Source organism: Mastigoproctus giganteus, chromosome 11, assembly GCF_048544385.1.
Source record: "Mastigoproctus giganteus isolate SK-2022 chromosome 11, ASM4854438v1, whole genome shotgun sequence".
Lineage (NCBI taxonomy): Eukaryota > Metazoa > Arthropoda > Arachnida > Uropygi > Thelyphonidae > Mastigoproctus > Mastigoproctus giganteus.
In genome coordinates, this window is record NC_143585.1 from 179,818,258 (window position 1) to 179,833,385 (window position 15,128).

General features: G+C 38.7%; 1 pseudogene across 1 annotated transcript in view; it reads left to right on the top strand.

The window, feature by feature from the left end:
• The window catches only part of LOC150078603 (facilitated trehalose transporter Tret1 pseudogene), a 165,762-nt pseudogene that overhangs the window by 39,537 nt on the left and 111,097 nt on the right, over positions 1-15,128 (top strand). The window contains exon 2 of the transcript XR_016547611.1: positions 3,488-4,123. The product of XR_016547611.1 is annotated as a facilitated trehalose transporter Tret1 pseudogene (transcript). The remainder of the gene's footprint in view (positions 1-3,487; positions 4,124-15,128) is intronic.

Here is a 15,128-nt window from a genome sequence, read left to right on the forward strand (position 1 = left end):
ACAACAGAGTTCTTTACCTATGTAAACTCTAGAAGGAAAGGGATGAATCAGATTGGTTCACTGGTATTGATGGTTCAACTGTTGAGGATCCTGCTCAGGTGGCTAACAAACTAAATGAGTATTGTGCATCCACATTCACCCATGAGGAGTCATTCAGGGAGAAGAATGCCAGAGGTAAGTTTAACCCTGGCAGTGAGCTAGATGATTTTGTAATATTGAGAGGAAAGTGGAGGAGAAAATGTTGAATTTAAACATAAAAAAGGCAACTGGGATGGACTGGATCTCTCCGGTTATATTAAAGGAGGCAGCAAAGGAAGTAAGCAAACCTTTAGCCATAATTATGAGAGCGTCTTTGGACTCAGGGGAGGTACCCATGGATTGGAGATGTGCAGATGTGACCCCAATTCACTAAGAAGGATCAAAGGGCAACACAAGTAATTATAGACACAAGTAATTATAGGTTTTGTTAAGGGGAAGTCTTGCCTGACCAATTTGATTGGATACTATTACGCAGTCACAAAAGAGCTGGATGCAGGGAATAGCTTTGATATTATATACTTGGATCTTAGAAAGCCTTTTGATACTGTTGCACATGGAAGACTGTTAGTTTAAATTCTCTTCCAGGAAAATTAATGGAGGTACTGGTTAAAGAAGCACTGCAGGATCATCTAGACAAGACTTCAGTTATAGCTCAGACACAGAATTGGTTTGTTAAGGGGAAAGTCTTGCCTGACCAATTTAATTGCCTACTATGATGTGGTCCCAAAACAACCAGATGCAGGGAATAACTTTGGTATCCTTTATTTGGATCTTAGAAAGGTTTTTGATACTGATGCACATTGAAGACTGCTGCGCAAATTGGAGCAGTGTGGCATTGGAGGCAAATTTCTACTAGGGATTAAGGGATGGTTGAGTGGGATAAGACAGAGTGATAATCAGTGGATACTGCTCATCGTGGACTAATGTTATTAGTGGAGTCCCTCAGGATTGAGTATTGGGACCATTGTTGTTTTCTGTATTTATAAATGATATTGATGATGTTATATCAAGCTTAATATCCAAGTTTGCAGACGATACGAAGGTTGGCAAGGTTGTTAAGGATATTAATGACAGTACTCTCTTGCAACAGGATATAGAAAAGTTGGGCAGATGGGCTGGGAGGTGGCAAATGAAGTTTAGCATTGTCAAATGTAAAGTACTACATATGGGAAACAGCAACCCCAGAGCAATGTATCATCTCTGTGGTAATACACTGACAGTGGTAGAGAATGAAAGGGACCTGGGGGTGGTTGTGCAGGCAGATATGAAGTTCTCTGAGCAGTGCAGACGGGCTGCAAGAGTAGCTTATGGTGTATTGTCAATGATATATAGGAATTTTTCTAGCAGGGATAAGGAGGTGATTATTCCCTTGTATAAGGCAATGGTCAGGCCACACCTAGAGTACTGTATACAGGTCTGGAGGCCTCATTTCAAGAAATATGTAGAGCTGCTGGAACGAGTACAGAGAACGGCAACAAGATTGGTGAATGGAACAAAGGGGTGCTCTTACGAAGAAAGGCTTAAGTTTTGCGAATTACAGTGTCTGGAGACTAGGCACCAGCGAGGTGATCTCATAGAGGTGTACAAAGCCTTGAATGGTTTTAGCATGCTCAATGCTGATGGGGTTCTTCCTCTTGCTCAGAATAATCACCTGATAGGGCATAAATTCAAATTAAGGAAAGACAGATGTAGGATAGACGTGTTAAAATTTGCCTTTAGCCACTGGGTGGTTGGTTGGTGGAACAGTCTTCCATTCCTTGTCGTGGAAGTTGATAGCCTAAATAAGTTTAAGGCTCAGCTGGACAGGTATTTCAAACGAACAGAGGGGTGAAGTGGAAGTGGTTTTTTTTTTTGGCTGATGCTTCATAAGCTTGCTTTCTTGCATCAAATGCCTGTACTAATGCTAATGCTAATATGTATCCCCTGCATTTTTCTTCTCTGCCACGTCTCATTGGTTCATCTGTCAGCCATTTAGGCCTAAACCTCGAACAATATTTCTTAGTTGGTATGTAGAGGATAGTAGCTTCCAAGATAAATTCTTTGAATGCTTTCCATTTTGAATTTGCTGTTGGTCCCATCGTATAGAATTTAAATACTGTCTCAGACCACCTTACTCACCTTTATGAAAGCAAAAACCCTTCCCTTTACCCCTGATAGTAGTTACTTCTTTGTGTAAATCCCACTTCAGCACACTGTGATCATTGCCACCTAGTGGTTCTTTTATCTGCAGATTCTCAATGCATGAAGAATCACTACTGATAATCAAATCAAGAGCATTACTTCCTCTAGTTGCCTCTCGAACATGCTGATGTAGAAAAAAATCATCCAATAAATCCACGAAAGCCTTGCTTATTTGTGACTGACCAACCAACAAATTCCAGTCAATGTCTGGGAAATTAAAATCCCAGATTATAAGATTGTCTGATTTACTGGCCCACTCTATTTCCCTGTACAGTTACCTATTATACTCATCAGAGTCATTAGGCCTATAACACACTCCTACTCAATTTTGATCTCTCGATGCTTATGTCATACCAAACTGACTCGATACTGCACTGCCAGCGATGTTGACATACCATATAATCACTGAAAGAAGCACATGGCATTCTTTCTCTCCCCGCAGTATACCAGACGACCGCCCCCACTTCTTCAGCTTGCGATATCAGTAAATACGATACGTGACCGTCTGCTCCATCTCTTGAATTCGACTTTCAGTGAATTTTAATAATTTTTTATACTACCTATATATTGCTTATTATCTCTCATTTTTCCACCTTGTCAGGTCAGCCATGATATATACATAAGCATTAGGATTAACCTGGTATCTTTTGACCATGTGCTATGTATATTTAATGTCAGAAACAGGCCTTACTTTTTGCTGCATTTTGACCGATTTTGATGGCTGGTCCTCATTAGCGACATTGAAATCATTCGATGTACAGCACTATGTACTTTTAATATAGTATTGTTGACTTTGTGTTGCAGGTTCGAATTGTGTTATTTTATGACTGCCTTTCCATTTTAGCTAACCCCTTGGTTGATTAGATTACCTGCTTTTCTCTCTCTCTCTCTCCATACTAAAGCATAGCCTCCTATCGTTTATATACACATACATACATACATACACATGTCTATATGTCTAGTTGGTGCATAATATTATAGCAGTTAATGTATGATATAGTCTTATGGTACAAAGCTTTGTAACAAAAAAAAGAAACAGCTGTGATTTTTTTTTCTTTTTTTTAAATTATTGAACTTCTAGCTGTGAAGGGCTTGTACAGCAGTAGTGTTCATTTTCTTGTACAGTAAAATGTGAAGTCAAAATGTATTTATTATACACAGTATTTATTGTCTTTAATTTTTTTGCTCACTTAATTTTAAAAATTCTTGTAAACACGTTTTTAGTAGTTTGAAAACAGTGTATTGATTCTTGTGCATTGTTTTATAGGTGTACATTTCAAATTTTTCATTATGTTTGAAGACAATTACGATCCATATACTGAAGCAAGAAATCCTAGTCATTTGGATCAGGTTGGCAATCCTGAAATCCAGGCAAGTATATCTGAAGAAAAGGACATTGACAAGATAACTGTTTCATCCAAAGAACAAACAGTTATTAAACCTTGCTTAGAAAGTGAGATGGAAAAAAAAAGTTTTCATTCTTTTATAAAAGGAAGTGAATCTGCAGTTTTGCATGTTTTGCCAGTTGATCAAGGAACAAACACCTCCCAGAAGATGAACGAAGTTGAACCTCGTATAAATCCATCTTTATTTTCCAAACAAGACAGTAATGAAAAGGCAACACGCTCTTGGACATTCAAAGAATATGGTGACACAGTTACATCTGGACCTCCTATCCAAGAAAGAAAACAAGTGGTCAAAACAGGATGTAGAAAAATATATTTAGCAGCTTTTGCATCTCTTATGGGTGCTGTAGCCATGGGGATGACTGTTGGGTATTCATCGCCAGCCACACCAGAAATGTTGAATTGTACAGAAAGTCCTGTAAGAATTAAGAAAAGTGATGTCACGTGGATTGGAAGTCTAGTCCCATTAGGGGCCTTTTTTGGAGGATTATTAGCAAGTAAGTTAGTTACATTTTAGTACATGCCATTTCATTCTTAATACCGATTCACAAATTATTTAGCACTAAGAGCTCAATTAAAGTGTTAAAATTAAAATATCTTTGTGGGTAGGGTGATGCAGGGTATGAATATTATTTGAGATGTTTTAGTAAAAAAAAAAAAATTAACATTCCTGCTCTACAGCAGCCTACCCACAAAGGCATTTTAACACTTTATTCGATCATCAGTGAATTTTTTTCGTGGTCCGAATTAGTAAAATATGCCAGATGTGCCATGTTCCAAGATTCTATTTTGACATAAAATTGATAAATTGTCAAGAAAATATTACAGGGACATTTTTTTTTCTTTTATTTCAGATCACAAGGTAAACTCACATTCATGTTTTAATAAAATATATGATTGAAGGGCAATTGTTACACAAAATTATTTTCTATAAGTAGCTTTATACTTCTTTTCAAGGTCTTTGGTTTATTTTGAAATTAGCTTTCGATGTTCAACTTTGTGTCCGTAGATTTTACCGTTTGCAACTTGCTGCCATGTTATATGATGTGGAATAGCATAAGGTTTAATATAAAACTAGAAAGCGAAATACATAGCATGGTATTAAAAATCTGTTATAGTATAGTATTATCAATTAATAAGTAAAATATATTTATTTTATTAAATTTCATTGTTAACTAAATTATACTTAAACGGAATCATGACCAAGACTACAGTTTGAAAGTAACAGGAATGCTGTGGCTCAGGGGAGAATCGATGGTGGTGATTCACCAATGCATGGCAGTCTAAAAAATGTGTAAAATGTGAAATGTTTGCAGATCTTTCAAAAACATACATAATCTTGACAAGGAGGATGGCTTTGTGTGTGTTCGGAGCACAGATTGTGCAGAAATTAGGTGCGAATTCAGTGTTTTGATGGGTGTTTCTGAGAGCTTGAGGTGTAGGTAGATGCCCTCGAAGAAATTAATATGAGGGGCCTGTCAAGCTCAGCTGCCCGACTCAATGCCAGAGCTTACTACTGTGCATCAGGCAACACAGCGGCAGGCTTCAAGTCAATATGCACTGGTCCCACAGAAACTAGTTCTTGTTGGTTACTATTATCAAGGAATGGGAATATATTATGCAAAAAGATAGGTGGAAGAGCACCAGGGTCCATCTGCCCAGGGCGAAAGTTGATGACAATATTGGGCAGATATCATCTTTTAAGGGCACAAAAGATGATATTGTTCTATACATTGGCACTAATGACCTTAAGAGTAAGAGATCTGCTGATTTACTTAACAAGTACAGGTGAATGCTGAAAAGAAGTGGCAAGTTAGGGTTAAATTTGAAAGTGTCTGCAATTCTTGAGGTTGTCACAGACCTTCTCTCAGATATGCCAGACAAGCTCTACTTGCTACCTGGGAGTCTGAAACGCTGTTGGAAGTGGTATTCAGGTAACATTCAAGTCAAGTGGACCCAATTTCGGTGATGTCTGGAGAAGGTGTGTGACAGCCAAATCCTCTGCCTTGCACCTTCATGATGGTGGGACTGTTAGTAATCCTCAGTATAACCTCCATGCACAAGCACGCGGTGTGTGACCACCCAGGTGTGAACCAACATAAGCAGGGTTTGTGGTGTGGCACCCACACGCTACACAGAGGAATGCCACCCCTCTGTGTTTCCAGGCAATTCTAGGTGGTAGATGACTCTCATCAAACGGTGCAATACCACCACTTTGCTTATTGGAAGCTTGAAATGGTGGAACCCATGTTTAGTCTCCAGAGCTAAGTTCAGATCAACCCTTCCCCATCTCTTCCATCGTGCCGCATGACTGATGACTTTTGAGGTTATGGTGAACATCATGGTGAGATCCAATCTTCCTTACATTTCGAGGGTACAGCTCTAAAACGGTGTTCGCAGTCCGGCCACTAGTTAGTACACCGAACTGAACCTATTGGTAACTCTTCAGGAGGCTTCCAGATCAGCTAGTGTATAATAATCTTGCTACCACTACTCTGCCAGATAGTGACTGGAGGGAGTCCGAGTAGTGTGTATGCGGGCGGGGGTGGGGGGGACATTGTTGAAGCCACATTATGTCAAGGATCTGGGTATATACCATGTCTAACTTTTGGTGGAATTCCCACAAAGGTTACCCCGCATGCCACCTTAAACTCCTCTAAATGGGTAATCCCAGCTTAGATCTCCTTAATGTATTAAGGAGGATCTCCTTAATACATTAAGGAGATCCCAGCTGAGTGGGATCTCCTTAATGTATCTGAGGAGGAAATCGTTCAGGAATTAGGCGATCAAAATGTAATAAATGCCAAAAGGATAGTCATTAAGAAAGTTGGGGTTCTTACTCCTACCCGAACAGTCATTCTTACATTTAAAACACCAATTTTACCAACAACTGTTAAAGCTGGATATTTAAGGTGCAAAATTCAACCTTAAATTCCAAACCCAGTCCGGTGTTTTAAATGCCAAAAATTTGGACACTCACAAGCAGTCTGCAGGGGTGTAACCACCTGTGCCTCCTGTGGTTCAAAAGAGCATGTTCACACAGACTGCCCCACTGAAATACAAAGCTGCCCGAACTGTAAGGGGAATCATTCAGCATTTTCAAAGGAGTGCATCCAGTGGCAGACCGAAAAGAATATACAAAAGTACAAAGTGGAACACAAGGTGCCATACCAAGAAGCAAAAAGACATTGTTTAATTTCAAATAAATTGCCATCTTATTCTTCAGTTGTAAAAAAGCAAAGATCCATAACAGTACAAACAGATTGTTCAGTTCCGCCAAGCATCTCAATTTCTGATTGGGCCAGGTCAGTCCTCTCTACACTAAAAGAACAGCCTACCCAACAGCAATCAACTCATTTGGTAAACACACCATTGACAATACCGCCAGATAAAAATTCTGTACAACAGCCAGTTAATCAAACAAGCTCTGAAAGAAATAATCAAAAAACCAGTACTGATACCATGGACATAGATAAAAATTCACACCGAGATGATCCACTTCTTGAACTTCATGCAGAAGAGGAGGACATGGCCGTCACTAGACCAAATTTCCCAAAAAGGGAAAAAAGACTAGACAGGTGCAAACAGACAACATCCCGTAAGCAAGCAGACACACCCGATAATCCTCAATAATGCATAGAATCATTCAATGGAATTGTCGGGGACTCCGAGCTAACTTAGACGATGTTTATGACTTAATTACCGAATATAAGCCTGTTGTTCTTTGTCTACAGGAAACAAACCTGACCCCTAAAATAACTATGAGCATAAAACATCATATAATGCACATGGAGGTGTAGCATTGCTAGTAAACTCCAGAACTCCTTTCAGACCAGTCCCACTGCAAACAACTTTAGAAGCAATTGCTGCTAGAGTTATGGTTACTGCTATCTTAACTCTAGAAGCAATTGCTGCTAGAGTTAAGATAGCAGTAACAGTTGTTTCCATATACTTTCGCCAAACTATTCATACTCTCTAGCAGATTTGAATGATTTAGTTACCCAGCTGCCACCGCCTTTCTGTATCTTGGGTGACTGGAATGGGCATCACCCCCTATGGGGTTCCTCGCACCTTGATAAGAGAGGCCAGTTAATTGAAAAAATTATTGAAAGGCACAACTTAACATTATTAAACAATGGGACTCACACGTACGTGCATCTTTCCTCAAGGTCAGCTTCTGCAATTGATCTTTCAATATGCTTGCCAAACCTCCTTCCTCGTATTGATTGGATGGTCACTGATAACCTGCGAAATAGTGACCACTTTCCAGTAATATGCACACTATCGGCTAACTCTCCTCAAACTGAGATAAAAACTGTATGGAAATTCGACAAAGCTAACTCAATAGATATTCAGACTATTGAGACCCTCACCATTGACTCTGCCGTAACTTACATAACTCAGCAAATGATAGCAGCTGCAGAAACCAGTATACCCAGATCATCCATGAAAACTTGCTCCCACCCAAAAATATGGTGGAATGAAGCCTGTAGCGATGCCAAAAAAGAGAAGAATAGATACTGGAACTTATTTCGTAAATACCCAACCACAGCTAATCTCATACAGTTCAAGAAAGCTAGAGCTAAATCTCGTCACATACAACAAACAAGCAAAAAAGAGACATGGTCTAAATATGCCTCCTCTATAAACAGGACCACAAATATCAGAACTGTTTGGACTAAAGTTCGAAGAATTAATGGAAAATATCCACCTATAACCACTCCGACAATATATCTAAAAGGCAAAGAAATCTGCAATCCTCTCGATATTTCTAATACATTAGGTGAAACCTTCGAAAAAATCTCCGCTGTAACTGCATTTCAGCGAAGTTTCCAGGCACATAAAGTACATGCAGAAAAATATAATCTCAATTTCAGTACTTCATGACAGCATTCATATAATGTACCCCTTACCATGGCAGAGTTACGTAGCGCACTTGCAAGATCCAAAAATAGTGCTGCTGGCCCTGATGGAGTGTACTATGCCATGATATATCACTTGAGTGAAGAATCCCTTTCTGCTCTGCTAAAACTGTATAATAGAATCTTTGGCGAAGACTACTACCCTACCAGTTGGCGTGATTCTATTGTATTAGCTTTCCCAAAACCAGAAAAGGACCATTCAGATCCAGCAAATTACCGACCGATAGCGTTAACTAGTTGTATAGGAAAAGCATTAGAAAAAATAATTAATGCCAGATTGACATGGTTCCTGGAGACTGAATGCATTCTAAGTCAAAATCAATATGGATTTCGAAGAACTAGATCAACACTTGACCTTATGGTCAAAGCTGAAGGAAACATCCGAAATGCATTTCTCAGGAACGAACACCTAGTGATGATTTCTTGACATCGAAAAAGCTTTTGATACAACCTGCCAGTATGGAATTCTTCACAATCTCTATGAAACCGGTATTCGTGGTCATCTTCCAAAATTTATCCAGAACTTTTTGAGCAATAGGACCTTTCAGGTAAGATTTCACTCTGCTAGCTCGCAAACGTTTGTGCAAGAAGAGGGGTCCCTCAGGTTCTGTGCTTAGTGCCACGCTCTTCACTCTCAGGATTAATTCCATTACCAAATGTATTCCCGACACAGTTGAAACTTATCTGTATGCCGACGATCTGGCAATCTCAAGCCACTCACAAAACATGCGTTTCATTGAAAGGCAGCTTCAAGGTACAATTAACAAGCTTGTTCAGTGGGCCAAAAATAATGGATACAGACTTCAAAACAAAAAACAACAGCAGTTCATTTTTGCCGTAAACGGAATTTACATCCAGATCCCGATTTACATCTTGATTCTCATCCAATTTATTTTCAACAGAGTATTAGCTTTCTTGGACTAATTCTGGATAAAAAACTTAGTTTCTTAGAGCATATTAAGCATATTCGTACAACCTGTCTAAAGAAGCTGAATCTGTTCAGGGCAATTTCCGCTATGTCATGGGGTGTAGATCGGTACATGCTGCTACACTTATACCGGTCGCTCATAAGATCCAAACTAGACTATGGGTCACCTGCATATGCCTCAGCTAGAGAAAGTGTATTAAAATGGCTCGACCCAGTACATCACAATGCTCTCCGAATTGCACTGGGATCTTTTCGTACATCGCCAGTTCAGAGTCTCTATACGGAAGCACACGAACCACCCCTATTTCTTCGTCGGCAAGCTCTGTTATTAAGTTATGCAGCAAAAATCAGGTTTCCCATATTCATCCTATAAAGCAGTATTTATTCACCCCAAAATGGCATAATTTGTACCAAAATAAACCTTTGCAGAATAAACCATGTGGTATTAGATTACAAAGCATAACTACGTGCTGGGAACTAAATATGAATGATATAATTCTAGATATTAGCACGGCTATGCCACCATGGCAAATACCCTTGGCTAATGTTGACCAACATTTCCAACAATGGAGAAAGAATGCACTTCCAAATTTCAGTATTCAGCAGATCCATGCAACTCACTCTTTTCAGTTCTCTAGTTTTACCCAAATTTACACTGATGGTTCCAAGACAGTAAAGTTGGAGCAGCTGCAGTTCTACCAAACATTACAATATCCCAGCAGCTCCCTTTGGAGTACAGTATTTACACGGCAGAACTGTATGCTATCCTGATGGCTCTAGACAATGTAAAACAGTCATTATATCCTCAAACTATTATCTACACTGATTCCTTAAGCGCTGTATCTGCTCTTCAGTGTAAATTTCCTTCCAGTCATCCGTTTCTACAACAAATTCAAACCAAGTTAGTGCAGCTTCTTGCAAACAGACAAAAATAAATTTTTTGTTGGATACCTGGGCACTCTGGAATCAGAGGAAACGAACAAGCGGATCTTGCAGCCAAGAACGCCATTCACATAAAATCAGACATGCAGAGATACCTTAGACAGATTTAAAACGCATCATACATAGCAATGTTAGAAAAAAATGGCTATCCATTTGGCAAGAAGAAAAAAGCAATAAGCTTTTTCAGGTTAAAAACGATCATAAGAAGTGGCTATCAAGCCTAAGAGGCAACAGAAAGGAAGAAGTGGTACTTGCTAGAATTCGAATAGGACATACTCACCTAACTCATAGTAATTTACTCACTCAGGATGACCCTCCACTATGCAGCAACTGTCAAACTCAACTCACAGTAAACCACTTGATTATTGAATGCCCATTATATCTGAGAGAACGAAAAACAGCTTTCTCTTCACATCTATATTCTTCTAATAAACTTACCTTACAATAGATTCTCGGAGACTGACAAGATATTAAAAATGTTTTTATCTTCCTCAAAACGATAAACAAATATCACCTGATCTGAATCCTTTTATTTAATATAACAATCATGTACCAAATAAGATTGAAATAGGTGCATTATGGCCTTAGTAGCCCTTGCACCAATAAATCCAACAAACAACAACAACATATACCATGTCTAAGCCATATCCAAAAATTTAATTACTTCATACAGCACTTTTTCTTGATATTGAATAAACCATGAATTGTTAAACTAATTGAGTAAGCTTATCTGTGAACATATCTAAACCTCCCAAACACTTCCTAGTTCATTTCACAAATATACGTGGTCTCAATTCTAATCTCAACCATGTCCATTTTCACTTGCAGTCTGCCAAACCCCATGTACTTTTTCTAAAAGAATCTCAGTTATCGGTTGATTCAACTGCTGCTCATCTCAGTTGCCTAAACTATTCGCCATATGATTCCTTTCGCCTCCAAGGTGGTATGTGCATATTTCCATTCCGATATTCCGTCACAGACTTGGTAATTTGGAATCTCCTCTTTTCAGTCTTCTCAGGCTTAAAATCTCTCTACCTCATTGTGTCTGTTCGTTTGTTATTTGGTTTTTAGGAGCATTGGCAACTATTCTCATTGTGTCAAATTCACCTTTTGTCTCTACTGTCATCCCAAATTCACTAATCACTTGGAGCTCTTTGACTTCCTCTCTTTGCAACTTGGCTTTCTCCAGTCCAACTTTCCTAACCGTGAGGTAAATTTCATTGGTGATATTAATGATCACAACTCCAGCTGGCTTCCTTTTAATAGTTACACAGATCCAGCTGGTCGAGATTCCGAGGTTTTTCAATTACTAATGAACTTTCACAAATTGTTCATTTACCTACAATTACTGGACAATCATAACCATACAGCCAACACGCTTGATTTTTTTTTTCTCACAAACAACCCTTCTAAGTACAGGCAGGGCTCGCTTAACGCGAGTTCGATTAATACGGTTTTCAGTTACCGCGATTTGAAAAAATGATACCACTTTTTACTTTACGCGATGCAAATTTCCAGTTAACGCGATCTTTTATTTCTAAAAGTTGAAATAGATTCGAATCGCACGCTAAATGTCTGACTGCCAATAAACAAGCGTTTGTCCGCTTCCCGCCTCAGTGTGTTCCATCAACTAAGTAGACGTGTTACTTGTTTGTCTCCACCTAATAAAGTCACGTGCAGACGTATTTAAAATTTCTAATTTTCTACCCCTGTTAATTATGGATAAAAGAGTGAAAAACAACGTGATTGTAATAAAAAAAAAACCGAAAAGTTATTACTTTAGCTGATAAACTTGAAGTTATTAAAAAAACATGAACGTGGTGCAAACCATGCGAAAATCGTAAGAGATCTAGGATACAGTGAGTCTACCGTACGAACTATCTTGAGCCGTAAGGACGAATATAAAGAGAAAGGTAAAGTTTCATCATCTTCTTTTGTCTTACAAAATACCAGAAACAGAACTCCAATAATGATTGAAATGGAAAGTCTTTTATCAGTTTGGATAGAAGATTGCAATCAAAAAAGAATTCCATTATCTAAGGACAATATTCAGAGTAAAGCTATTAACCTTTTTACTAAGCTCAAAGAAACAAAATATCAAGGGGAGACTGAAATGTTTGTTGCTAGTTCAGGGTGGTTTGGACGTTTCAAAAATCGAGCACGACTGCATAATGTTAAAGTAACAGGGGAAGCTGCTAGTGCTGATGAAGGTGCTGCAGCCAAATTTCCTGCAGAATTGCAAAAAATCATTCAGGATGCTGAATACGACGATCGGCAAATATTTAATGTAGACGAAACAGGCGTATTTTGGAAACGGATGCCAACTAAAACTTATTTGGCTGCAAATGAAGCATCACAACCTAGGTATAAAGTCTCAAAAGATCGACTAACACTTTTATTAGGAGGTAACGCTGAAGGTGATTTTAAATTGAAGCCCATGCTTGTGTACCGTGCACAAAATCCTAGGGCTTTAAAAGGATACAGCCATCGCACTCTTCCAGTCATTTTTCGTTCAAATAAAAAAGCATGGATGACCAAAGCCCTATTTGAAGACTGGTTTACGTCTTATTTCTGTCCAACAGTTGAAGCCTATTGCAAGAAAAATAATCTTACTTTTAAAGCTCTGTTGCTTTTAGATAATGCACCTGGACATCCTTCTGCACTTGGTGACTTAAATGAAAATGTGAAAGTTGTTTTTTTACCGGCGAATATGACTTCGTTATTACAACCCATGGACCAGGGGACGATTGCAACTTTCAAGGCTTACTATCTCCGCAGAACCTTTGCACAGGCACTTGAAGCTACAACAGGAGATAATGCAATTTCTGTACCAGAATTTTGGAAAAAAATATAACATACGATTGGCCATTGAAAACATTCATGCAGCATGGGAAGAAGTGACAGCCAGCAATATGAGAGCAGTTTGGAAGCATCTTTTACCCCGCGCAAACGGTTTTACTTGCTTCAAAGGTGCAGTTCAAAAAGTTATTGAAGACATAACTAATATTGGTAATGACCTTGGTTTCAAAGGCTTGGATGCGGCTAACGTTCAAGAATCACTGAATTCGCATTTAGAACAGCTAAGTGACAATGATCTCCTTCAAATAGAGCAACAGTGTGCGCACGAAGAAGCTGAAGAAAAAGAGTGTGAGCCAGATGAAAATGTTACTTCAAAGGAGATAACGGTAAAAGAACTAGGCGAAATCTTTCGTATCGCAGAGAACCTTAAACAAAAGGTAATGGATGTTGATCCTAACATCGAAAGAAGCATGTTATTTCGCCAGGGCCTAGAGAAGCTTGTTGTCGGCTATCGGAAATTGTATGATGAAAAAACGAAAGCCAAAACTGTTCAAAAGACTGTGTTCAAATATTTCCGTAGCAAATAGTTAGTTTCTCCATTATATATTTTGAGCAATAAACATTTAATTCTATAATTTTTATTATCTTTTACATGGCATGCAGTTAAAAAGTTATTTAAAAGGTATTTTTAAAATTCTTTATGGACATTCCAGACGGTCAAGGACCAATTATAATTTTTCCTATTGATTATTACATTCGATTAATGCGATTCCGTTTTGCGCGATGCGCTCGCGGGACGAATTAGTCGCGTTAATCGAGGCCAGCCTGTATACGGTTGAAGTGAATTGTCCTTTAGGCACCTCAGATCATAACTTGGTCATTGTCTCTTCTCCAATGGAACTTTTATCTCATGGCTATTTCCAACTTCGTATTGTTTGGCATTACAAAGTTGCATTACAAGAATGCAAAATGGGATGACCTGCATGATTTCTTTTCTTCTTTCCCTTGATGGGATTACTGTTTCAAAACTTGATGTCATCGTTTGCTCGGATCGTGTCAGTGAAATTATTCTTGTAGGAATGGAATCCTTTATCCCCAAACTCCACTTTAAAATCTCATCCTTTATCTAAACTTTGGTTTTCCAATAAATGTGCTAAGGCTGTTCAAGAGAAGAACCTTGCATATCGCAATTGTCTTGTTTCCAATTCTTCAATTTCATTTTCTACATCCACCAAAGCTTGCAACAATTGTAAAGCAGATATTAATTAGTCCAAACTAGATTTTGAACAGGCTAAGAGGAGAAAACTTGCTTCTTGCCCTAATGGTAGCCGAGCATTCTGGTCTCTTGACAAAGCTATTGGCTTTACCTTTTCCCCCTCTCTGCCCCCACCTTTGTCAAAACCAGATGGTTCTTTTGTCACTTCACCCAAGGATAAAATTGTCTTGCTAGCATCCCATTTTTGTTCCAACTCATATATTAATGATCTCGCTAAAACACCTCCCACCATTCCCAACATACTCCATTCAATGCCTCCTGTGCTCTTCCATCAAAAGAATGTCAGAGGGATTTTGACTAATCTTGATGCTAAGAAAGCTGCAGGTCCAGGTTCTCCACTTGTTCTCCTGAACTTACTCCTGTTCTTTGCCTCCATTTTTCACTTTCTTATTTCAAAGGTGTTTTTCCTTCTGCTTTGAAATTTGCTCATATTCAGCCAGTTCCTAAAAAGGGTGACAAATCCATCCCATCCAATTATTGTCCCATTGCAATTATTTCTACTCTTCTGAAGTAATGGAGAAATCTATTAACCGGCAACTCTTAAACTACCTAGAAACCTTCCATCTGATCAACAGTTGCCAGTATGGATTCAGTCACTGGCGATTCGCTGGGGATGGACAAATTCAAAGGAAAAG